This window comes from Phasianus colchicus, chromosome 2 (assembly GCF_987193195.1).
Source record: "Phasianus colchicus chromosome 2, bPhaCol1.hap1.1, whole genome shotgun sequence".
NCBI classification, from domain to species: Eukaryota; Metazoa; Chordata; class Aves; order Galliformes; family Phasianidae; genus Phasianus; species Phasianus colchicus.
In genome coordinates, this window is record NC_143437.1 from 52473036 (window position 1) to 52498394 (window position 25359).

At 40.4% G+C, this 25359-nt stretch overlaps 1 protein-coding gene across 5 annotated transcripts in view; it reads left to right on the forward strand.

Annotated features, from left to right (window-relative positions):
- Positions 1–25359, forward strand: part of HIVEP2 (HIVEP zinc finger 2) — a 127387-nt gene that overhangs the window by 71081 nt on the left and 30947 nt on the right. For all 5 annotated transcript variants that reach the window (XM_090135688.1, XM_031611274.2, XM_031611284.2 and 2 more), the window contains one exon: positions 3629–3726. The gene's annotated coding sequence lies outside the window, so the exon portion shown is untranslated. The remainder of the gene's footprint in view (positions 1–3628; positions 3727–25359) is intronic.

Consider the following 25359-nt stretch of genomic DNA (forward strand, 5'->3'; position numbering starts at 1 on the left):
TTTAAAATATTGCCTGTTCAGAGAGTAAGTACTGAGATGGAGATTGATGTCTGTCTGGAGCTTAATGCCTCACAGTGAAGAATCATGCACATTTTAGACTTCTTATTCCTCTCATTAAGGACTGTAATCTCTGGACTTTGTGTTTGAAAAGGAGAAAGAGGGCAAAGAGAGCAATAGAAAGTCCACAAAGACTGTTTCACATATCTAAAGGGGGATTTAACCCATGTAAAAAACTGTGAGATTTCTCTATTGCCTTAGTGGTGTGAGTTACAAGACATGAGACAGAGCTCTGGAATGGCAAGCTACAAAAGTGTACACATTTTTCTACCCAACTTGTGTGGATCTTCATTAATATGAATGACCTTATATCATCTAGGAACCTGGCTGCAATTTAAATGGTGTCTGGCTTTCTTATAGACTCAGTCAAACTGAGTTGTTAGGTGAATTCCCTTCCCATGATAAGATACAGTCTGCTGGAATGATATTTGCTGTAAGCAAGTTAAGGAGTAACACAGGCAAAGCTTTATTTGCCCTTTGTACTCTTGAGAAAATTTTACCCATTTTTTGTGCTATTTCAAAGCCTTAGATTAATTAGCAGCAAAATAAATATTTGCCAGTTTGCCAGTTTTCCTTAAACTTTAGTTTCTCATTAAAATACACATGAGATTTCTGGTACTTTTTTTTTTTTTAATCTTGCAAAGTACACAGGAATCTTTCTCTGGTACCCTTTCAACTAATCTAATAGAAACAGTGTAACAGATACATAAAAAGTAATATAAAACAGAGTTCTTGTTGATGAGTGAAATGAATTTACCTTTATAGTCAGATGATAACAATGCTTACTGCTGCATTTGAATTTCACTGCTAAACATGTAGCTATACAATCATAAGATAACTTCTGAAACTGCCAAGGGAGAGTCTAGTACTCTTTTCAAAAGGAAATGGTAAGACTCATCATCAGGGTACCTCCACTTCTGCATTTTCAGGTTCTATGTAAAAGACTCATCCATGAGAGTATAAGCAACAAAGCTCAAATTGGAAAAAGTCTTCCTAGTCATGCCGCGTTTCTCATACTCTCATTCCCCTTCTGATGCACTTGTTTAACTTAGTCTCCATGGCTGGCAAACAACAGCAGTAGATTAAAACAGTCTTGACCAGATATGTCCACATGCTAGCAAATGATGTGCAATGGTTGTTGCATTGCTGCCTTTCTTTGGTGGGTAGTTGTTCGCTTCCAAATAACCCAGTATTGCACAAGTATTTACTAACTTGATGATAAAAACAAATAAAAAATTCTGGGTTTAGTATCACAACAAAGCCTCTGGAAGCTTTAATTGGGCAGTAACATTCAGTTTGATGACACTTGCATTGTCTGGGGTTGTTAAAGGCATTGTAGATTAGCTGTTCCCTCAGACTATATATTGTTTGCAAGCTCAAGCATTGCTCTAGGGTTGTTAAGTTAGTAAGGATTTGCAATAGCACTGATTAGACAAAATCATGCTGTCCTTAAACAGATCTTGCTTTGAATAATATTTAACCTAATTATAAGTAAAAAGTAAGCTTTTTAAATACTCAGAAACTGATCCAGCCTTCACTGCAGTCAGTGGGAGTCTTTCACACTTGGATCAGATCCTGATTTATCTTTTGAGGAACACTGCTGAAGACAGCAAAGTCTACCACATGGGGAAATATGCTGGCTCCCATCGGTTAAAAGCTAATTTTGTAGATGACATATTTCCCTTGCGATTTTGTTGTCTTTTAATGGAACACCCCTTTGTCCTGCTTAGATTTACCATAAATGACCCCCTTGTCTTTGGGTTGGGGACTGCATAAACAGATTTTTAATGTATGTTCATTAAAAACAACTTTGTGCAAGTGTAACCTTTGTCATTAAAGCCAGTTAGGCCTCTCTCTGAAAGTGTAAGGTGTGGGACTGCATGCTTGGGGATGGAGGATATCTGTTTACTACCAGGAGAAGCAAGCTGCAATTTGGAGCACCCCTAGGTTTTACTGAAGAATGGGCTAATAACAACTCATGGCTTCTTTATAGCTTTGCTTTGTTTTTTTGACAGGAACTTTTCTCAGTCTAGTTGTAAAAATAGAGTGAAATACTGGCTCTGCTATAAACAGGGTTTTGCCCTTGAGTCCAGCCTTAACCTGCGTTCACCCATAGATTAAAAGCATATTGGGCCCTGTCTGCCCAGAGATTGAAAAGTGTTTCCTGGCTCTGCATCCAGATTAATTTCCTAGAAAGCTGTATATTGATGTGATAAAGTGTTAGGTCTGGAGCCAGAGCATATGTTATTTTATATACTCAGATGCCTATATAGACCACTGTTGACATTGGCAGTTAGTAACACATTATCATTTGATATTTGTTTTTGTTGCTGATAGCAAACATTACAGCAGAAAATATAAGCATATGCCTTTTTTTACTAACTCATTCCAGACCTTCCTCAACATTCACATTTTGGCACTGTTTCCCTCAGCTCACATCTGCACTCTGCTGATGATGGAAGCACGGAGTTATGAAGCTTTGCCCATAGCACGTTGGTCAGTCTGTGCCAGTGTACGGGCAGAGTGGGCAGGCCTTGTGCTCATGGAAACCTAGAGAGGTTTGCTGCTTGCTTTTGTAGGGATACGATTAGGCCATGGCCATCAATCTACGGGTCTAGCTTGCTGAGTTGGGCATTTTCCTGCCAGAGGCCTCTGTCCATGATGTTTGTAAGCCCTCGAGGAACAAGCAGCTCTCCTGCTGTGGTGACCTGGCTGCCCCTGAGGGTAGTCTGCCAGCAGTGTCATGGCCATGCACCATGGGGCATAGCAGGGCAAAGGGCAAGAGAAAAAACACACAAGATCTTTCCCTGGGACCATGTGCCATCGTGTCACTCTCCGGGATCAACCTGAGGATACTTCTCTTTCCAGGAGCATATCCACCCTGGAGTGCCCATCTCATTGCTCATCCCTGGCACATAGCTTGCAGTAGCATTTCATGTACAGGTCTTCGAGGACATAGGGAGGCTTAGAAGAAAGGACCCCGAGCAAAATGTGGACTGTATTTATCTGTGCTTCACAGCTGTTTGATATGTGGTTCCTAGAAGATCCCTGATGGTGTGTTGTCTCAGAATTCATGAGGTGATCCCACTTTCAGAGCACAGTGCTAGGCAGCAAAGAAGTGGCATGGGAGATACTTGCACTGCTCTGATTTAAAGACAGGAAAATATTTGTGTTTAATTAAAAATATATCTTATTAAAAACACATACGTTACTGTAACTCTCAAAGGTAAATAGACTACCAAGGCACTACCATACTTTCTATGCTTATTCTGGTTGGTGTATTTGTATGTCTGAAAGTAAATCATTCTATATACCTTTTGGTCTAGGTCTTGTAAGTCTCGTTTTCATTTCAGAGTATTTTTAGTTGACATGCATTGTAGATAACTGCAAGGTGGAATCCCCCAACTGATACTGATTTCTGGTGTCACATTGCTCTGAGGGAGAAATACCTAGGGAGCGAGAAGGACTGTGTCTGAATCTCTGAAGTTCCTGTTTGTATTAATGTAGCCAATGGCAGCGAGATGACTTGACAAAAGTCCTTAAAAATCCTTCATATTTGTTTTCTAAATAGGTGGAGGAGAGTGTGGACAGCCATATTTGCTGGAGTGGTGAACCAAATTGCCTTGACTGGAACCATTATTCACTTGCACCTTTGACCGCAGCGGACAGGTAGGAAAACAAGGAAAGGATGGGTTCAAATGAACTTGGGGAGCAGGCCTCAGTGAATATTTTTTTGTTCTCAGAGGGCTTCAACCAGAAGTCACTCACACTTAAATAGTAACTGATTACATGTCCTTTTCTTACCTCTTGCTGAAAGCAGAGGCATCTCTCTTTCTGGAGAGGTTATGTTTTTATTAATTCAGAAGTGCTGTCTTTGCTTTGACCGTATATTTGGTTTGCCACTTTCCTTTCTTTGTGCAGTTTTTGCTTCAAGAGTCCAAGAAGCACGCTTCTGAAAGAAATAGGCAGAAAAATGTACTTGTCTAAAATAAAAGAAAAAATGGTGGATGAGGTTTTGATACCTGAAAGAGGTATTGTTGTGGTTTCTTTTTTTAAATTATTGTTTTAATTTTTAAATGGTCTTGAATTATAATCTGGTGATTTGTTTTGATCATCTTACCATTTCAAGTGCACCACTGATGATGCTGTTCAAGCTCAAGGTTTCTTTTTTCCTCTGGGTCTTGAACACATGGGTTCATGCATGTGAAAATGATGGCAGTGTAGTATCATGATACTCAAGTTTGCTTACAGTTAGTGGATTCTCGGTAGCAGTTATCTATGACATTACAGACTACAGGAGCCAGTGTATGTTGTCAGGAAAAGGCCTGTGTTCTGCTGCTCATTGCGGCTCCATGTTTGAGTTGGTAGTCACAAGTTGGACAGGTTTCACATAAGTTTTGTCTCAGGGACTGTACTGTAAAAGACAGAGTTACTTTGTCACAATACTGAGAATCTCCTCTTTAATCTTCTGTGTACTGGGACATCCCTGGTGTTCAGAGAGTTACGTTAGCCTTTTGACTTTAACATGGCTGACTTAAAATAGTGAAAAGTTAGGAAAATATTTCATCCTTCTCATTGGCCCTCTCTGTTCTACGTTTTTTACTATTTATCTGTAATCCTGAGAGCTAGATGTGTACAGAAGACATCAGAAGTTCTCAGGCTATATGATTATCTCAGGAGAAGGTTTTTAAAGAAAATGTATAGTGTATTTTGACATAAAACTCTCAATTTTTTCAGAACTGTAAATGAGATTGGACCTATATTTCATTCTGTATGAACTGAAGGAGGGAATGGAGGGGGTTAAATTGACATGGGCTTAAACCTCTTCTCAAACCTGGAACTGATCCCAAATATTCTGCAGTCCACAGTGGTGCTATATGGGATATTTCTTCTTTTGGATCCACATCAAAGTTGTGTCAATCTGCATCGCTCTATTTCCCCTTTGCAGTCTCTGAGAGTTGAGACATCTTCCCATGTAGCCTAGGATCAGAGCTGAATGAGAAGAGTGTTATCAGGGAACATGCTGGCAAAAGCAATTGACTGTCCTTGCCTGTAGAATTTACAGTTAAAGTTCAGCAGGGAAAAAAACTGTCCTGATGCTCTCACTTCTGTGCTCTGCTCCAAGCTTGGGAAGCATTAATAGTGTGTTAAATTTATAAGCAGGAGTTTTAGAATACCGCAGTATGAAAAACTAGCCATGTCCCAGCTCACCAGGCAAGATTTAAGTGGAAAACTGAGAACTTTGGTGCCCATCCTCTAAAGTGTGCTTTGAGCATAAATTCTTCAGGTTTCTTTAGTGTGTAACTTAATGGTAACTTCTATGCATTGGGCCCTTGTTGCTGTGGCTCTCTTGTATGCTGAAAATTCCCCTTATAATAGTATTCCCCTAGTAATAGTCTTTAGTTTTTCATTTGAACTTTAGAATAGATGCTCTCAATTAACATAAGTCAGAAAAATGTGATTGTAACTATGATAATACGTATCACTACCGTGCGTGCTAAGGACATTAAAGCCAGCACTTAATACTGAAACAGTAGTAAATATGCTGTGTGAGCTAATGAAAGGCTCACATTAAGAAACTGAAGCCTATATTGCCTGCTTTATGAGTGTGAACTTGCAGTTTGATCCCACTGCTAGATGCAGGGTGATAGGAAGGCACGTTTCCCCTGAAGACAGGAGCACGCAATGCTGCCAAACCAGCAGTCCCGGGTGCCCTGCAGGGCATGATTCTTGCAGCAGAGAGTGATTGCACAAGCTGTGATGTGCAGGACTAGCCGCTCTATTTTGGCTAAGAATCCTTTGAGGATATTGGTCCTGATTCCCTACTGTCTGAAACCTTTTGCTATTTATACCTGGGTAAAGAGAATGCCTGGCGAGCATAAAATGCCACTACGCTAGTGCTAAAGGAGCTGTTATCCACTTTGCCCAAATATAAATGACTATGCAAAAGGTGAAGCAAGTTCAAGGTCTCTCTTTTTGTTACAGCATTACCCCTAGATCCTGCTGCTTGTGGCCGAGTGTGTGAACAGGAGGCTGTGCTTCAGTGATGGTGGTTTGAGCTCAAGATGTGCAAACGCAGCGAGAAAGAAGAACACTCATTTCTTTTCCCACTATTAGTCAGAGAGAAAAACACGTTTCTTCTTCCCTGATAAAAGTAGTGGGGCAACATGTTTATTTACTAGTTTTCAGACAGTCTGAAATAGAAGAAAAATACTTGAAAACATCTGGCAGAGGCAGAAGTGGACACTATGACTGGCAGTCTCCCTGCGCTCAATAGTGGGTAGTGTATTAACACGCCGTGCATTAGAAAGACACAGTCCTTGAAATCCTCTGACACTGCAAGCTAGTGCTTTTAAACTAGAACAGAGACAGATAAGGATATTGTGAAGGAGAAATTCAGCATTGCATATTGTAAAACTGAATCCTTAAAAAAAACTTGGTACTTTTGGCAGTGTTGCATTTATTGTAAATAGAATCCATATATATTCATAGAAATTTTGAATACAATATAGTGTACTGCCATTTCTGCTATCTAAGCAAATATCTTGCTGGAGCAATTTAAAAACAGATCAGTTTTGTAGCCAGCATTGCACCAATTTAATAGTAATACTGACCCATGTTAGAGATTCTGAGCCAGATTCTGACAGCTGTGAACCTGCTGAAGACAATGAAGACATTCATGAGTTTACCTAGCACGGTTAAGGACATCAGCATCTGGCTCTTTCTGAGTAAAGCTGCTTGTGAATCATATTCTGTTATATTGTGCCATGCACACTACTGTGGAAAGACCATTTTAAAAAACAAGAGATGCAAATCATATGGAACAGGCATTGAAGGATTCTTCCTCTGTAATACCTAAATAAACCTCCATTTATGTGCCTATCCATTTTCTTTAAATAGCCTACTTTTTGTTGCAGATAGGACATCACAATGTTATTAACACTGAACCACACATGGTGGGATTGTTTTTATGTAACTTCTAGTACATGTATATACCTTTTCACATGTACATTTCCCTCTGTCTAAATATATCCTGAGATGCCCAGAGAGGTTGTGGATGCCCCGTCCCTGGAAGTGTTCAAGGCCAGATTGGATGGGGCCCTGGGCAGCCTGGTCTAGCATTAAATGGGGAGGTTGGTTGCCCTGCAGGTGGCAGGAGGGTTGGAGCTTCATGATCCTTGAGGTCCCTTCCAACCCTGGCCATTCTGTGATTCTGTGAAGGCCTATAGCTTCAACACAGACACAGGGTGAACAACTGTAGCTTGAAATTTGCTGATGACAAATATGCAGAATTAATTTAACATGGGATGTAGTGTCATAATGCTAAATTAAGCTTTTCAAAATGTAAACAAGAAACATTTGTGTTATGTAGGTCTTTAAAAGTTATCCTGTTGCTGTGCTCTTATCAGAAATTTGAAGAACTTAAGTTTTTGAAAAGATACATGTTTTCCACTTCAGTGTGCAAATCTCTGTTGGATTCTTTTGCTCATAGATACTTTGCTAAGTTCCAAGGCTGCAAAGTTTTAGCCAGCTGGGAATCTCAGATCTATGCTAGCAGTTATCTCCAGATGGCTGCTCTCCATTTTGTACCAAGCCTTCAGCAGCTCAGTGGCTGCAGGTTCGGAATTATGAAGCACAGTATTCCAGTTGTATGTGCCAGAAAACATACAGAGCATTGTGTGATAAGCTGTGACATGTGGTATAACTCGAGGAAGAGGTGAGAGATAAAGTGTGGGGGAAGAAGAGGAAAAAGGGAAAGAGTAGAACAGGAGAGGAAGGAAGACACAGCAAGAAAAGTTTGTCTGTATAATGAATTTGGTCTGACTGGCAAATGCAATCTGACTTGTGAATTTAATTGAATTTGATCCAAGAAAGACACAGCTGAGTGATCTATAGGAAGAAATCTTCTCCTAGAATTATGCAACTCCAAACTGTATAAATTCTTCCACTGATCATAAAATGTCTGTGTACTACTAAACCTGTGTAATTGTATACTTCTGAAGAAAAAGTGGTGTGTTGTGATATTCAACTGAAGAATAACAAAAAAAAGTCATTGAGTTTTGAGTACTAGAAGAAGAAAAACTATATAATTTCAAGTTGGCCAATGAACACGAGTGATAAGGACAGTTAATCATTTCTGGTGCAGCTGTTTCCTGACATTTCTGCAAAATGTTGTGGAAAAATTAATGAAGGTTCATTCAGTAATGGTTTCAAGCTTGGCTAGTGGAAAATATGACAGTATTTCCATCATCAATTAAAAGCAAGCAATGCTTTTTTTTTTATTTTATTTTTTTTTCTGTAGGGGAAGTGGTATGCAGTTTGTACTGCACAGGAAATTGTAGACTTGAGAGCAGCTGTGTGATAGCAACAGGTATGCTGAGAATATGAAGAAGAGCCTGGGCCATTTTTCTTACCACACGTGCTTCAGTGCAATAGAGCTCTCTCTGCTAGATAGTGGACAAGACAACTTGCATAGCATGACACTATCTATCTAGCATGTGGGGTATTCCTTCAGACAGCTGGCTGAAAATAAATGTCCTTCATGCCACTTCAGTAAAAAAGGATGTATCAGTAACATTTTCATTGTGACTGTATTTTATTACTACAGAGTCCTGAAGGTGCAACTCATTTTGGTGTAGGGGCGGGATTTTTTTAACCAATCTCGGTAATTTCACTTCAGCGTGTATCATTTTTGCAGCCATGCAGCACATCTTAGCGAGCACGTGTTGTTGCTGTGCTCCTTCTGTGCAGAGCAGCAGTAAACCTGATGTAACAGGCTGGCCACTTTGCAATTTGGAGCAGTGAGGAACCTGTGGGACTCGTGCAGTACAGACAAGGGGCTGTACAAGCGTGTGAACTCAGTAGTGTTGCATATAGCCAAGAAAGCATGCAGTGTAGAAACACGAGTGTGGCCTGAGGGCACATTCACAACACAGATCAGCATAGCTGAAGGTCACTGTAGCAGCTGAGCAGTGGCCTGTGTCTATTCCCTCACCTCACAGCCTACAGTGGCAGGCAGGCAGCTGCTTCTGCCCCAAGCTCATGATGTCCCAGCTCCTCCTCATAGCTCAGTATTGGGGTTGCTGGATCACTCTTCTGTTGGATAGCCTGCATAGGCCAGAAGGTAGTCAGGAATGAAGCAAGATACATTGTTGTAAGTTATGACCATGAGTCCAAGATTTCCACTTGGATTCACTTTTTTTCTCCTCCCAAAGGGATCTATGTTTTATCTGGGGTTAAAAATGCATTGGTGTGAAAGTACAGGGCTTGTGTGGAATTACTGTAAATCTCTTTAGAAGTTTAGGTGAATGACTTAGGGACTCAGTACCTCTATCTGGACTGCCTGCTCTAACAGATTTTGTCTTCCTCTGACTTGCTGAGATAATTCCAGCCTAGGTGTAAATATGATCTCCAGCCTGTTTGCACAATATGATGATTCATGATTGATAGAAAATACACTATAGTGATTGGTTTGTCCTTTTCTAATATCCCTCTGTAAAGAAGATTCTTACTCAGTGCTCTTGATGCAAATTTAGAAGACCCTTAGCAAGTTCACTAAAAATATTTGTCTTTCTCCTTGTAATGCTATCTATGGAGTGTGTAGTCCCGACCGACTGGTTTAGGCTGCTGTAAAACAAAAGTGATGAAGTTGCATCCACGATTTAGGTGTATTCATATAATAATGTAAAAATTAGGTGCAGGTTCCCTGTCTTTGGTGCAGTCAAGCTCTAAGGAGCTTTGTTTAAGGCTTTCCCACTCCTGCAATCCCTTGTGTTAGTGAAAATTTTGCTGAAGTCGGTGGCAGCTTTACCAGTATCACAGCATTAAGGACAGCTTATGCATAAGAGCCTGCATTTAATCTTGATTTGGGACGTTAAAAGATCAGGCCTTCAAGCATCCTTCCACAAGCTTGTCTGTAACTAGATGAGTACTGTGGCTGCAAGTCAATATGCTGTTGAACTTGCAGTGAGATTGCTTGTACTCTTTGGTGTTTGCATGGGAGGAAGGGAAAGATGAGGGTTCCAGTCCATCAGTTTATCTGATGGGGGCACAGCAGATAAGAGCTGCTTTTAAACTTCTCAGCATGAAAGCTGTGCCTACAGCTGTGGAGGAACTTCCCATAAAAGCAGGTTGTCAATTGAAAGAAGAATTTCCATAAGAACAAGTTATCCACTGCAAAATTTCTGTATTGCTGATTTTTTGCTTTTGTTTTCTCATGGAAATCTCTGAATGAACTACTTCCCCTTAAGTCACCTTAATCCATAAAGAAGATATTAGATGAGCTAAATTGTGCTAACATGGTTTCAGCTGTCATTAAGTTGCATCTGTCTATTACCCCTTCTCATCTCATGGTAAATGGCAGTACAGAAACTTAATGCTTTAAAAGTTCCTATTGGCAGGTAACCTTGACAGGCCTACATGTCCCACTGTACATTGGAGTCATGCTGGTGAAAACATCTACTCAGTACTAACAAAACAATGTCTTGATGAAACAGGCTAAAAAATTGAGTGTGCAGTCCCTGGGACTTGTACTGCCTGCCTGTGAGCTTGTATTTTTGCTGCTCAACATCAGTCTCACAAATTTTTCTATATTTTTAACCAGTTATTTAAATTGTCTACAGTGGTTGTAAAACTCTTGGATCCATTTGAGATTAATGGGGAATGAAAAGTAAGTACATTCAAGTAACTGTAAAATTGGCTAAGGTCACACGATCAAAGTGCTTGAAGGACACCTACACAATTCTTGCTTTATTGCTCTATCTGTCCCTACAGAAGGCAGCTGGATAATAGCTAGGACGTTACTAGAGATGACTGGACACCTGGTGCTGAGCATGTGGGAAGGGACAGGAATGCTGCTGACACCAAGGTGTTCATTGTATCACACAGTGACCTCTTATGGATGAAAGTTAAAATAATGAACGCATATATCACAAATATTACTTGTACTTTTTAAAGTAACCCTTTGAATAGTTCATCAAGGTTTGTAATAGATGCTGTATTCTCCTTACTGTACCATGTTTCCAGACTTATTAAACTTTTTCTTGCTGTCTCTCATTGGTTCTTCATCCTACTTTTTATATGGACATGCTGCCAATCCCACTGAAAGCACCAAACCTTTTGACTATACTGCACAGTGACAATCTTACAGATTTACTGATCGTGGCAGGTGGCATGCGCAGAACACTAGTCCCTGCTGTCCCCAAAGACAGCATGTCCCACAGAAGGAAAGCATGCTGTGTGACAGCTACTGCATGGGAGGAAGCTCTCTGTCTACATGAGACTGGAGGCTGGCAGAGGTTTCTCCACCTAATGTACACAGGAAATAGCATGGCAGATGTCTGACGTTCCTTCAGGCAATCTCCCCTGTGCTTCTCAGAAATACATGGGAGATGTGGTTAAACATTACAGTCTAACCTTTTGCTTGCACAGGGACCAAAGAGGAGCTACGTAACTTTAAACCATTAGCTCAGTTTTAAGTATCTCTTCTGTGAGATGAAGGGCAGTTGACTCTTAACCACGTTATATCTTCCAAATGAATGACTCAGAACAAAAGTCCTATGCTACCCCTTCCCCCAGCAAAGCAAGGTGCCAGTGCAGCTAATGAAATGAGAAGTGCAAGAGACCTCCCTAGCTCCTTATTCTGCTCCTTTCATAGGATTCTTTTTGTTTCTCTTACCCTCTCTCTCTTGTTTTGCCATCGTAGTTTTAACTAAGTGGCCTGAATCAGATTTCTGAGTGTCAGCCACCAACAGCCCTGTTCTCACCTGAGGTTGCTCGTCAGCATCTGCGACCCTGAGCCCTTCTGCTTCCCCCTGCTCAGCTGCTCCAGGCAGCTGGAGACAAAGGAGACAGGCCTGAAATTGAAAGAAGTTGCTCCATATAGTTTGGGCGCTTATTTGAATATGTAAAAAAATGCCTTTGGCAGATAACTGTATAATTCTTTAGCATTCAAGAGAAAGTCAAATACACTTTCCATACTAACAGCTAAGACTTAACTGTAGCTGAAAAGCTGAAGACGGTTTCAAGGACAGGTAATATGTGACAACACCATTTCTACCTACCCCCTCATTGGGGGAAAAAAAACCCAAAACTTGTCTTACTTTTCGCCCACTGTATTAGGTAAAATGTTCTGCAGTGGTAACTGAAACTGGAGTTTTCATTCACCTGTTAGAATTTAAAGACTATGTGAAAGAATGATCATAGAAGTTATTCAGACCATTCAATTATTTAAGTAATAATTTAAAAAAAAGCATTTAGCAAAACCCACATTGGCAACAGGCAGTTGTATTTCATGGTTGCATTGCAAAAGCTACAAATGTCCTCAGTTCTAAATTTAAGATAGACAGAAATTGTTCTGTTTAGCATGTGCTAAAATTATCCAACATACAAATACTTAGGGGAAGTGTAAAAATTAAATCCCAGTTTTTAAAAGGGCAGCTTAAAGAGGAAAGAATGCAGATGTAGCAGTATTAAATAAGTGCCATCTCAGTAAAAATTTTACCAAACATAGGGAAGAGTCATACACTTCATGTCTTTGTTACAAGATTCTCGGAGAAAACACTCCCACTCAGATAGAAATTCATTGTAAACAGCTCTCTTGCTGTTGTGGTTGGTGTACTTTTGAGGATGCAGTAGCACTTAGAAGGAGCAGGGTGCGTTGTGTAATCCTGTGACCTTATGTTGCATAGACACTTCCAGTTTTGGAATGTGAAACGTCTGAAACTGGGAGTGGGCGGACAAGAGGTGGAGCCAGCCAGGAGCCTGGGTGGCTGTGTGTCTGAGAAAATGCTCTGCTGGTGAGCGCTGCTGATCTGCCAAGTGTATGGCCAAAGCCCTGAACATTGCTCTATCAAACCACTAAATAAAATCAAGTTGCAAACCACCACGAAGCTATGGGGTGATATTTTGGAAGTTGAGCTTTTAAAACTTAGTTGAAAACAAAGCAGAATTCTTTCAGACCTGAAACCACAGCCTCTCAAAATGCGTCAGAGCCTCTTGATGCTGCAGCAAGGTCAGCTTCTCTCCCCCCACACCTGTGAGTCAGGACAACTCTATTAAAGGAAGCTTTTATTGGAAGCTGTCAATAGAGAGGTAGACAACATGTAGATGTTGAGGTCTCAGTGGAAAAGCATTTGGATCCTGTATCCTACATAGATGGTCACCAACAGGAAGGAGAATACTATTCTGGAAAACAGAGGGACACTGAGGAAAATCTAGTGTATAAGCAGAGGTAGGTTTGTCTGATTTCAACTTCTAATTAAAGCTAGGATTCAGAGTCCACACGTGCAGGTGTTGTATCCATTTCTTATGGGGAACAAAGGCTAAATCTCCTGTTAGATGTCGTAACTGCTTACCCACCATGCTTTCTGTATACATGTTGTGCTGAAAGTTACAGGAAAATAATCTTAGAGCAGCTCAGCTGACTGAAGAGAGAAAAAAAGAATAACAGGGAGGATTAGACAAGGTATTGGTGGGAATTTCAGAAGCATGAGCTTGATTTTCAGGTAGTGTAGTGCAGACACTTTTTGAAGTTGAAACTTCCTATTATTCAATCACACACTTACTATTTCCTTTGCTATAGATCCAGACCTGCTCATGGGTGAGTCAACCATAATGGGGCTTAAAAATATCAGTGAACAATGTCGTCCCGTTTATATTAATTATCCTATAAGTTTGTCCTTGTTGTTTGTTATTGCTCTATTAGCTGGACTGCTCTAGCAGAGCGTTAGCATAGGTAAAGAACCTGTAAAAAGCGTCGTTGTAACAACTGGGCCCTCTGGCTCCAGATGTGATCTCCTTTTAATGCTGGTGAGCGCTGCCTGCTTACAGAACTTACTTCCACCAAAGAAAAAATATCTTGCAACACTGAAAAAAAAACCCATCTAGAACTAGTTTATAGTGCCAGTAATTTTATTACTTCCATGTGAGATTGCTAGCAGAAGGAAAGAGATCCAGCTGCAGTTATTTAATTCATGACCTGTCAGAAAAATAGGTTTTGGTTTCCAGTCCTGATGAGCACCTTGGGTGAAAGGCAGAGCATGGTCCTGGCTGTGCAAAGAGCTGAACTCCCTGAACCCTCTGCACAGTTGGTAGAGCTGAATTAGAGCAGTTTTCCTGAGAGCATCCCACGTGGAGTTTTCCACTATCTTGAGGGTTTGCATTATACTGCTTTGATCCACTTTTCCATTTCACTAATGGAATATTTCTGTTAACTTTCCCACAAGCTGATTCAAGCTCTGTTTTTTTTTTTTTTTTTTAAAGTTACTCTTCTTTGCACCTTTAAATTTTCCTTTAGGTTTTTGTGTGTGTTGCATTTTATGAGCAGCCCCAGAAATGCCTTTTATATGGAAATGTAAATAACTTCATATCTGAAAAAGTATAAACCAACTAGGTGGTGTCCCTGCTTGCCAAACATTCTTTAGCAAACACTCAGGCAAAGAGATCTCTCTATGAAGTACAGCTGAGCCTATATGTGAGTGTATTCATGTATGGAATGTGAGTTTGAGTGAATAAGCTGCTTTTGCAGGCTTACTGAGGCAGGTATCTGCTTGAAATGACATTTATGTTTTCCATTCAGAATGCGTTCAGTCTAAAGATGGTTGGGAAGCAAAAGAAACAGAAATACATGTTTTTTAAGTATAAAACAACAGTTTATCTGTATATATGATGAGCAGAGAAGGGAGTGAAAAAACTGACCCAAGCACAGCAGCATGGAGGCACAGAAGGAGAGGCACAGAGCTGCACTTGGGGACCTGCAACTGGCAAAGGAAGCTCTTTTAGCTGCCACAGACCTTTTAGTGTAATTCAGCAAACTCTTTCCCCATGGGATGAGACATAATGGTGCTTCCCATGTTATCTGCCTGGGAGCCTCTTGTCCAAACCTAATCTGAGCAGCCAGCAGGAGCTGTGGCTGCTTTTGGCCTTGCTGTGACCTTCCTCTTCTGGCCTTTTTCAGGCCTTCACCTGCCCTTTGCACCTGCAATCAGGCTGCAGGATAGCAACATAACTACTGGCATCTTCCAGATGTTTTATCAGACAAAGCCACTTGGTTCATATGGGTCCTGTCCTTACTACTTCCTTGGCTGAGCAGGTTTACATAGAATATTAAAATCCAAATCCTGTCTTAAAATTAGGTATGGCATCTTTGAACAAATCAATGAGAAAAATAAATTGTTACCCTGAAGAAAGCTGTGAAGAAAAATAACACACTGACAGCATCTTTGCTTTTAAGTTTTGCTGATCAGAAATCAGTGGCTGAGTACTGGATCTACCATCGGTAGCAGTTCTGCAATCAAATACTCCAACTTACGAGGATATGAACAGCAACTCCTGCAGCTTGGTGTAATGAACCAGCAGCTCTTCGCTGGTGCAAGCAGAGCAATTAGATTCTGCTGTAACAGTAGTGTTTATTATGCAATTGCATCCTAGGGTTTGGGGTTGTTTTACTCAAGCACATCTTGCTAATCCACAATTAAAATAGCATCTTTATCTCAGACTTTGAGGTTGAGAAAAGGCTTTGGAAGATTTCAGTAGCTCTTCTAATGAGCTTGGTGGAAGAACAAAATCAAAGAAGGACCTTTTGTTGCAGCAGTTGGGCCATGACAGAGACAGCTGGCTTCTTCATTACAGCAAACATGTAGGTGGCTCTTCTCGTGTTCTAAGATCTAAGAGAGTGACTTTCCTGACACCTTTTGTTTCAGACTACCAGACTATGCAGGGTTGTGTCAGCTGTGCTGCATGCAGCACCTGCCAACAGTTGACCCTTTTCCTCTCAACCACTTTGAATTAACAGGTTACATTTTCCTGGCAGGATCAGGCCGAAGTGGTGAAGTTGTTCTGGGTTCAGGCAATTTAAAATGTGCAATTTTTTACACTTGTTTGATTGTGGTGTCGATGGCTCATTTTTACCCGTACTTTCTGTTAGGTGTACTAGTTACCAGCAGCCTTTCCTTTTGGTTCTTATGCAGCTCTGATGTAAGCAAAGGGAGGAGAGCTGAGTGCAATTTGAAGGATGATTGGGGTGAGATCAGCTCTTGAAACCCAAGTCAAGTTAATGATGAAACCTGAGTTTTGTTAATGATACAGCGTAATTATTACTGTAGGCAGGGCAGATACCTCCTATTTCTCATCTTTTCATTTGTGGATCCTACCTGATCTATCTCCTTGGCCTTCCTGCCCCTGGCTCGGGTCTGAACAAGGGCCCAAACTTGCAGACTTGATAGAACAGTGTCCACAGATCAAAATGGGGCACACGGGCCAGGAGAAGGTGTGTCATCAGCAGATCTAGTGTCGGAAAGTTAATGATAGGGGGCACCTAACCAGAAGGGGAGAGACCTGACCTTTCACCAGGCAGTGGAGATGTGTGTCAGTGCTCAGCATCAGCCAGGCTGATGTCAGTGTGCTCCCACATCCTAAGGTCTTCACGAGGAATAAAACGCGTTACGAGCCAAGCTGCTTACCTGCTGTAATTGCCCATGAAACCTTAATCCTAACTGTTGGTAGGCTGCCTCTATCACTTGCAGCTGGGAGATGCTGGGCCTGATCAGGGAGGTGGCACAGATCTGGGTGTGCATTCTGGGTGGGTAAGTGGAAGGAAGCGGAGCTGGTGAAAGTGACGCTGCACAGAGGCAGCCGGAGGCGGCTGTGGCAGGAAGAACACCTGCGGCAGCATGCAGGGAGATGCGAGATAGCGTGGCCTCTCCTCGCCTAGCAGCTTCTCGTGCCACCTCCCCATAGCTCCAGTCACCTCCTCCTCTGCTCTTCTTTGCTGGAGCATGTTGTAACAACCACCTCCATTTGCTGTCATGACCTATGCCCGCCATCAGTGCAAGATCAGCTGTGCTTTCATTGCTCTATGGAGACACCAGCCCTGCAGCCCACAGTGCAGGGAGCTGCCGTGCCATCTGCTTGCATAGGCCAAAGTGAGGGAGTTATTTACACTCAGGAAAACAACTTTCCAGCCTACAGTTCAAACATTGGCTGATGGAGCAAATCCATGGCAGGAACTTAACAAAAAGAAAAATATCACCGTATCTTGTTTTACTTCTCCTCTCTACCTCGCCTGTGTCATGACTGTTGCACGTTACACTGAAAGCAGAATGTTTTCCTACCTTTGAACATCCAGTGCGTGGGCTCCGTAATAATCCAGCAGAGCCTCAGCTTGACTCGGTCAGCAGAGTAGGGAAGAAGGCGGTCTGGTGGTCCAGGAGGCCTGGGAAACAGGTGGCACATGGCAGGACATGGCCCCACCATCCCACCAGATCTGCATTAGCCTTCACTGCCATCTGAAGCTGCAACTCCATGCCCTGCTCCTCCTTGACCTAGGGCTAGATTCCCCGGGTGCTGGGACTGATCCAACTGAGAACAACATGGTCCTTATTTCCCCCAGGTCATTTCTGAGTTAGCTTGTTCCTTGGTTTCAGATTGAATTAGGCAGTTCATTTTCTCCTTTGTACATTTTTCTCCTCTTCAAATTGGTAAAGTACTAAAAAGGTGATGCATTACTCTTATTTAAACTTTTTTTCCCCTCCAAATCTAGGTGGGGGCAATAGGATTAGGTTCCAATCACTCTGCTTTTAGCATTATAATTTAGGAGTTTCATCATAGTCTTGAGTATGTGGTCTTGTCTCTTATTAACTTAATATAAATGTACTGTCAGAGTATTGTCTTCAGTATTTAAACCCACTAATAATTATTTTTACATTAATATTTCCTATAATAGAAAAAATATTGCTCTTAATTTCAGATGAAAATTAAATTGTCTGAAGAATAATGGCATCAACTGATTTATCTTGCATATCAGTGTTTATCTATTCTAGTAAAAAATCAGTGACTATTAAATTTACTGCTGAGGCATAGGATTAAATAGGAAAACTGTGATGCAGAACAAAGCATAGTATCAATGAGTATTAACCACAGCATATCAAGAAAAGATTATGCTCTCCATTTCCCACTGGACTTAATGTTAAAAATATTATCTTATTAACTTCAATTACCATTTTTTAAAATTTTAAAATAAGGACAAAATAAAAACTGTAATGCCAGAATAATCATTTTCATTGACTCTTGCGTGTGAAGTTGGCAGTGTGTTACAGTTTTTCCTGTTGTAAATGAGACGGGTCTGGTATAAACTTGCGCATTTTTGTTTAATCTCGGCCCCATAGTGATTGATGAGAGGTCTTTGGAGCCATACAGGAAGAGTGCATAATAATGAAACAAAACCCTCATGTAAGCTCAAGCCAAAGGAGTCACAACATTAAATAGAAAAACCATAATTGTAGAAAAGACCATTTCCTTACACAGCTCAGATGGAGCACTAGAAGGTTGGCACATACATTGCTTCCAATAGTAATGTTGCTGTAATATGCTTTCAACAGTTGCAGAAACTCTTAAGAGAGCCCTTGAGGCCTGTCTTATCTTTCCTTTGAGCTAAGCTCATGTTGTGCTGAAGCATGAAGTCACCATAGAATGGAGGTTGTTGAGTACTGTTACTGCCTTGCTGTGGAATGTCCTACAGCCATTAAAACTGTGTAGGCTATAAGGATTCTCATACAGTCAGGTATGGAACTGTGAGCAAGGGCTGTAAGTGCCCAAGGTGTGCTAGGGCTGCTTCTGGGTGCACAGAGTGTCTTTGAGCCCCCATCTCAACTCCTCTGCACATGCCAGCTGTTGCCCTGATGGCAAACAGGTGCCATACGAACACTGCAGAGGTGCAGTCATTAATTCCTGTAAGTGCATGTCTTAGGGAATGAGAAATTTAGCTGTATGTTTGGAAGTGCTTCTTGATAATTTTTGTAAGATAATAAACTGTATCACTTGGCCAGATGGTCATTTATACGCATGTCACTTTATTAAGCACTGTAGGAGTGCCTTAGATGGCAGTAACTTATATTTACACCCTTTCTAATAGCTCCTTTGTGCTGATAAAGGGATGTAAACTGCCCTCAGAGTAGGAGAAACTTGCAGAATAGAGCTGTAAAACTCTGCCAACTGCTTCTCATTAGCATGAAGGCCTACATTTCTGCCTCTAGTGGAGCACAGCCATCTCTCAAGGGCACTGCAATTAGGCAGTGGGTCTGGCATGACATATTTCCACCTTCCTTCAGTTCCCAGAGCCTCACTTCTGGTCCTTGGAGAAGTTTTCTGTGTGCTGGGGTGAAGAAGCTGTGCTGTAAACCTGATCATTGAAACGCCTCAGATTAGAAGCAAAAATAAAAAATAACTCCCACCTTCAATTGTAAAATACAGCTTTTATTTCTAGGTCCTTCTGGTGTTCCATCTTTCAGTGGGGGCTAACAAATGTGCTGGTATGGCCACAGGTGTCTCAGCCATTGTGGAAGGGACAGTGGAACTTGGGGCAAGGCCTAACATAGCACTGCATCAGTGCTGTTTTGAAGATTTGCAAGTAGTTGAAAATATGCTTGCTTCTTCTGTTTCCTAGTCCTGTTTGCTGAGTATGGATGCCTTAAGAACAAGCTCTTGCCCCTTTGCTATTGGATGTTGGGATGCAATAGATGTTCTACCCAGTCTTTTCACATTTGATCTTTTGTTAATGTCAGTGAAAAGGGGACAGTTTCCAAACCTGAATTCCCCCCCTCATCTTCTCAAGTTTCTCAAGTTATGTTTAGAAACAGGAAGCTGTTTTGCATAAAGGTAAGATTGTGTTTTTAACAAGTAAAGTTGGTGTTAGACTGGCTAAATATACCCGCACAGTCATACCCAGTGGGTAGTCCTGGCTATTTTTAGGCTTTATTTTTGCCTCTCTTTATTTATTTTTTTTAGTGACACCTCCACTCTACCTTCAGTTTCTAGTGAGGCACCGCTTCCTGAGCCTGTATGAAACTTGCAATTACAGAAGGAGTCAATCTTGTCAGGTGTCATTTATCATACATCACAGAGGGCTGATTTCAGCGAAGGAAGAACAAAGCTTAATAAAAAGAGAGAGAGAAGCATTCTTTTAATAATTTGCCCTTTGCAACAGCAGACCCTTATCTGATCACCCACGCTCATCTGGCTGCTGACGCTGTACTTGCTTCATTAGTACCAGCTATTTTTACACCTTTTGTGTCTTTTGAGGAACTGTGTGGGCCTGCTGGCTTGTAATGATTCACCATCTCCAAGTGAACAGGGTGTCCTCAAGTCCTGCAAGTGGGGTAGGAAGAAAGAAGTAGGGGGAAAGAGTTCAGTTGGGTAAGCAAGTTGGTTAATTGCCTGAGGTGACATGAGTGCCAAAATATTGCAGTTTAGTTTAGTGAAAATAACTTATGTGCTTTTGGTTTGCAGCAGAAGCTTTCAGATTAAGAGCTATGTAAAGGAGCACGCACTATTTAATCCACCTTAGTGTAACTTAGTAAACGTAGAGCCCTATGTACTCTATCTTCATGTTGGTGATATTTCCTTTTGTTCATAGTTACAAATTCCATTTGATACATAAGATGAACCCAAGAGACTTCAGGGTCAAATCTTTAGATGATCTCATTTCCATTTCTGACACTGGAAAAGAGCTAGATTTGGTGGAATGGATCAACCATGGTGCAGGGGTTGTTTGGAGGTTCCTGAAGCTGAGCAGCAGTTGCTTTCCGTTTCTATACACCAGTAGCATGTGACTGTGGCCTCCTAAAAGCTCTGCTGAGCTCTCTTTTGCCTGATGGCATATTTTAAGGTTTTTGCTGTTTTTAGACTTCTCCTGGACAGGAGAGATTTGGTGCCCAGTTGTGACACTTGTGAGTACAGCATCATGTATCTTGCAGGCTTCCTTGGAGTTGTTTCAAAAGTTAGTACATATGAAACTTGGAGGAGCAGATTAGACTACAAATGCCCCATAGTACTGCTCTCTTGTCTAACCTCGAGTGATATCAAGTCATGAACCCGAACAGTGTCTTTCCCAGATAAGCTGTGGTTTTTATTGTGTTGAGACCTTAACAGAGCTGTCAGCTTGGACTGTGCCTCAAGTATCAACCTGTGCCATAACAGACGCATTACAAGTAGATTCAGGCAGTTTTGGTTGAAAATTTTCTCAGCAGTGTTTACTCAAGAGTGGATGTCATATTAATAAACAGAGTTGATACATGTTTTGTAGAAAGAAACCTTACTGCACAGAATGAAATATCATATGATCCAACAAAACACAGCATAAAGTGTATGTATATTTTATTGAATTTTTTAAGAGGTGTTCTGATGCAATTGGATATTGTGCGTGCTGATTTCCAATGCTTCATACAATAAAAAGAAGAAAGTACTGTAAAAAATGGCCAGAGTAACTTAAAAGAGCACCCTGAGGGTTTTAAGCAAAGCAGCATCCTTAAATGTGCAGCCTAGTTAATGTAAGTTGTATGACTGTTGCAGTGATCACAGTCTTTAGGCAGTGTTAAGTGCTTAGGTTCACTACTGTAAAATGCCTGTACTGAGTCACTAGTCAAAACTGAACATTAGGGCTGCAGGGTAGTAACTGCTGTGACACGTGTGGGATGTATAGAGCTTGGGGCTTAATATCTGATCTTAGCTGAATTTTGAAAGGCTTCACAATTGATTGAAATAAAACTGCCATGAAGGGCCCCCGTTCTACTTTGGGTTCATATAATTGAAAAAAAAATCAGTAGGAGCACACTACCAATGCTTTGTATGCATCTGTTTTTGTTTTGACATGTGGTTGACCACAGGGCTCAGTAAATAATAACAGGTTTTAAAATAAGTTTGTATAATAAGCTTAGTGTGAGTGAAAAACAAACACCAGATCAGGTACTATAAATGTCTTCATATGTAATTCTTCTAGGGGTGAATGCGTCCCCCAGAGCCGGTGCCTTTGCCCATTTAAAGAAAGTGTTTGAAAGACCCTGGTATTTTCATGTTAAGTGCAAGTGACTTTTCCTGACACAGTATGAAAGAAGGCTTAGCTGTCTGCAAATTCTACAGCAGTTGCATAATTAGTATTGCATAACTTCTAACTGAAAAAAAAACTCACTTCCCAGAAAATTCAGCGATATTTTCCTTCTACAATGAAAATGCTAGGCCTAGTATTTTTTATTTATATTTCTATTTGGCAGCACAATATCAATTGCTTTGTCCATAAAAATGATGCAATATTTACACAAATTAAGATTTTTTTTTTTTTCTTGGGGAAACTTGGGGAAAACCTTTGAGACACATTAGCAGGCTTTTACCAGCACTAGGCTGCTCTCCTCAGCTGCTGCTCAAGTCTGCAATTCTTGTGTGAAAGTGAACGCATGTCTAAATTTGCATGTAATTTCAGTTAGGAAAATTTTTGTATCTGACAACTTTATCTGAACTCTCCAGTGTCACTACACTTACCTTCTTACTGTGTGTGGTATTTTTAAATCTAGAAATCTAGAAATGACTACACAGCGTGTGCGTACTGGAATCTTGCCTTTTGTATACTCTTTATCTTCATAAGTGCTGTTAAATTCTTAATTTGGTTAATCTGTCCTGTATTATTTCTCCTTTCTGATTAACACATTTTCTTGCACTGAATTAAGAATAAGGTCTTCATTCTCATTAATATTCAGCAGCTCTTGCAAGTGCACGTGCTTCATTGCAATCTGGGTAGCTCCACATAGCATCACTGGTTTGTGTCTGAGTCTTTGCTTTTCATAGCATTAAGGTGTTCAGCTATTTGGGACTTTGTAATGCCCACTTGTTTATGAAACAGTTTGAGAGCAACAGCAGGGCAAAAGCATTTTTCTGTTCTGCACTGCAGACATGATGAAAAAGTTGTAATCCTACAAATAGTAATCAGAAACTATTTTCACACTTTTTCAGTTTGGCATGGTACCCAATTTGTTTAATTGCTGTGGGTTGGAAGAAAGTGGGATAGAGCTGATTTTCTGCTTCTTAAGAGAGCAGCTCAAGAATTACGAGATCTTTTGTATCTCAGCACCTCTTCAGATACTTATACATCATTTTTGTGTAGCTAATTAGTAAATATTGTTTATTTACTACTTATCTCACCCCCAAGTGAAATTCATTCTTGTGCAGATTAGGACCAATGAGATTATGCATTGTATCAAACTAACTTCAGTCATCAAAATGTTGTTCAAAGAGGACTTTGGTGGTGTGCATCTCTTTCTGACAGTTCTCTGCATGGGAGCTGTTGTGGTATGTCACTGTATGTTCTGATTCAAAAACAAATGGGGAAAAAAAGCAAAATGATAGTGCTATTTTGTGTTGCCTTCTGAATTTTAAATAATGCTGGAAGTGTGGGCTGTCAGATCTGCCATTTCTCTGCCATCACATTTGAAGTTCTACGTGGGAAACTATAGGTATTTTACCCATCCATTTTTGTTTCTTAACTTTATCTCCAAGGAATTAAGTAGCAGTGTGAACAGACTAGCAGTTTACATATTTCTTTTGTTTAGTTTCACATCTGAATAATCACAATTATTTGCTTCTGTGTTGAGATAGATTCAGTATGTCTGTGCTGGAACACAAGCAGACAAGGTGAGTTTTGTATGACAAGTTGAAGCACCTCTGACAAAATGCCATGTGCTCAGCAAGGTTAGGGAACCAGAAGCAGAATATTTGCCTATTCTATTAAAAGCAGTGGTCTCAGAAAGATCAATTAGCTCCTAACTGACTGACAAGATTGTTTGTCCTGTGGGCTATTTTGACAATTCTTTGATAGCAGTTATTTGTTCGAGGAGATGAACTGTGATTAGTTTGGGAACTTGTAACTATAAAGGAAGTGTTTAAGATGAATTTGGCTCCTGTATAGCATTTTTTTTTTCTCTCCCTGCCCCCCCACCTACTCCCCCCTTTTTTTTTTATAGTCATCCTGTGGAAATAAGTCTGTGTTCAGTTGGACTTTGGCAACGTGAAAGCTTTTTTTATACATTTTTTCCATCCGGTAGTAATGTGTACATTATGTATGATGCTGAAACAGGAAATAGCGATGTTCTTAAGTGAGCAATCTGTGTCATTACAGTGAAAAGGTCAGTGTTAAGGCATTTCTGCTGTAGGGTTCTTCTGTGGCTTCTTAAAATATACACTCAACTTGAATTTAAGTTTTTTTGGAGTGCTATTTTTCAATAGAGAGTGGCAATTTGAAATTACATTTGAGATACTTAACATAGCAATAAGTGAGTTCAGCTGTGCTCTGAGCATTTAGGACAAAAGCCAGCATCTCTTACAGAAAATCTGTTTTCTTACTAATATGTAATTGAAAATGTACTGCAGTATGTATTATGAGCTTCTCTGTGGACATCTTAGAGGTGTTGGATTCGTTTATTTTCAGTTTGTCATAAATAACCTCAGATACTTAGTATGTAGGATGATAAAGTTTAAACCTAAGCAGTATCTGATTCTGTTTGTTTTTATGAGGAATAAGTCTGGCATTATGTCCTTGGATTTGGTGCTCATTGCTTCATATTAATACGAGGATAATGTAGAACAGCATTTGGCTCTTATTTTGACATGCTGTTGAAATAATTTGTCTCCTGTTAGTTACTCCAAGTCATATCTTATATCTGGCCAAAGCACCCTGAAGTCAAATGAAAGTCTCTTGCTTGATGCCTGAATTTTCAGTAAGGTAGCCGCAGAAGGAATATATAGCAGTGTGCAGATGCGCAAGGTAAAGCCTTCATATGAATGAAATAATCAATGCTACTAGAATTAACTAAAAAGTGCTATTGTATACTATGTCTCAACTTTTAATATTATAGAATATTTCTTAAAATGAGAGAAAGTGCAAACACAAATCAGGATATGAGATTTTATACTGCTTCTAGATTTACATGCACAGATCCCGTCCCCTGGAGCCAGCAAGTAATGACACAGATTGTGTGTTCATAGAAACTTGAGAGTATAAGCCTGAAACTAACTTGCAGTTTCATAGAGCCAGAATGTCCTGCACTTGATGCTTTTGTAACTGCACCTTCAGAGTCAGTCTCTTCAGCTCCTGAATTCTCAGGGAATTCATGTTAGCACGAGTATTTCCCTAACGTAGAAATGAGTACCAGGTTGTGCACTATAGTTTCTTTTCAAGCAATTTTTTTTGAATATTTAGTAATAAATTCACAGTGTACTTGCTGAGCAGTATTTTTTTTTTATTTTTACTAGTACTTTTAAATGATTAACAAATATTGTAAATAGTCATTCAGCTGCCCAAATTTAAAAATGTGTGTTATTCTAAATGTTTCAGGGTATTTTAAGAACTCTGATTTTCTGTCTAATTTTGGAAAATGGCAATATATTCAATAAAATGCTGAAATCCAGAGGGCAGGCAGAATATCTGAGGTGGAATTAAATGAACAAGTCAGAATAGTGTCTTTAAGTGTGAAGAGGTAGTAG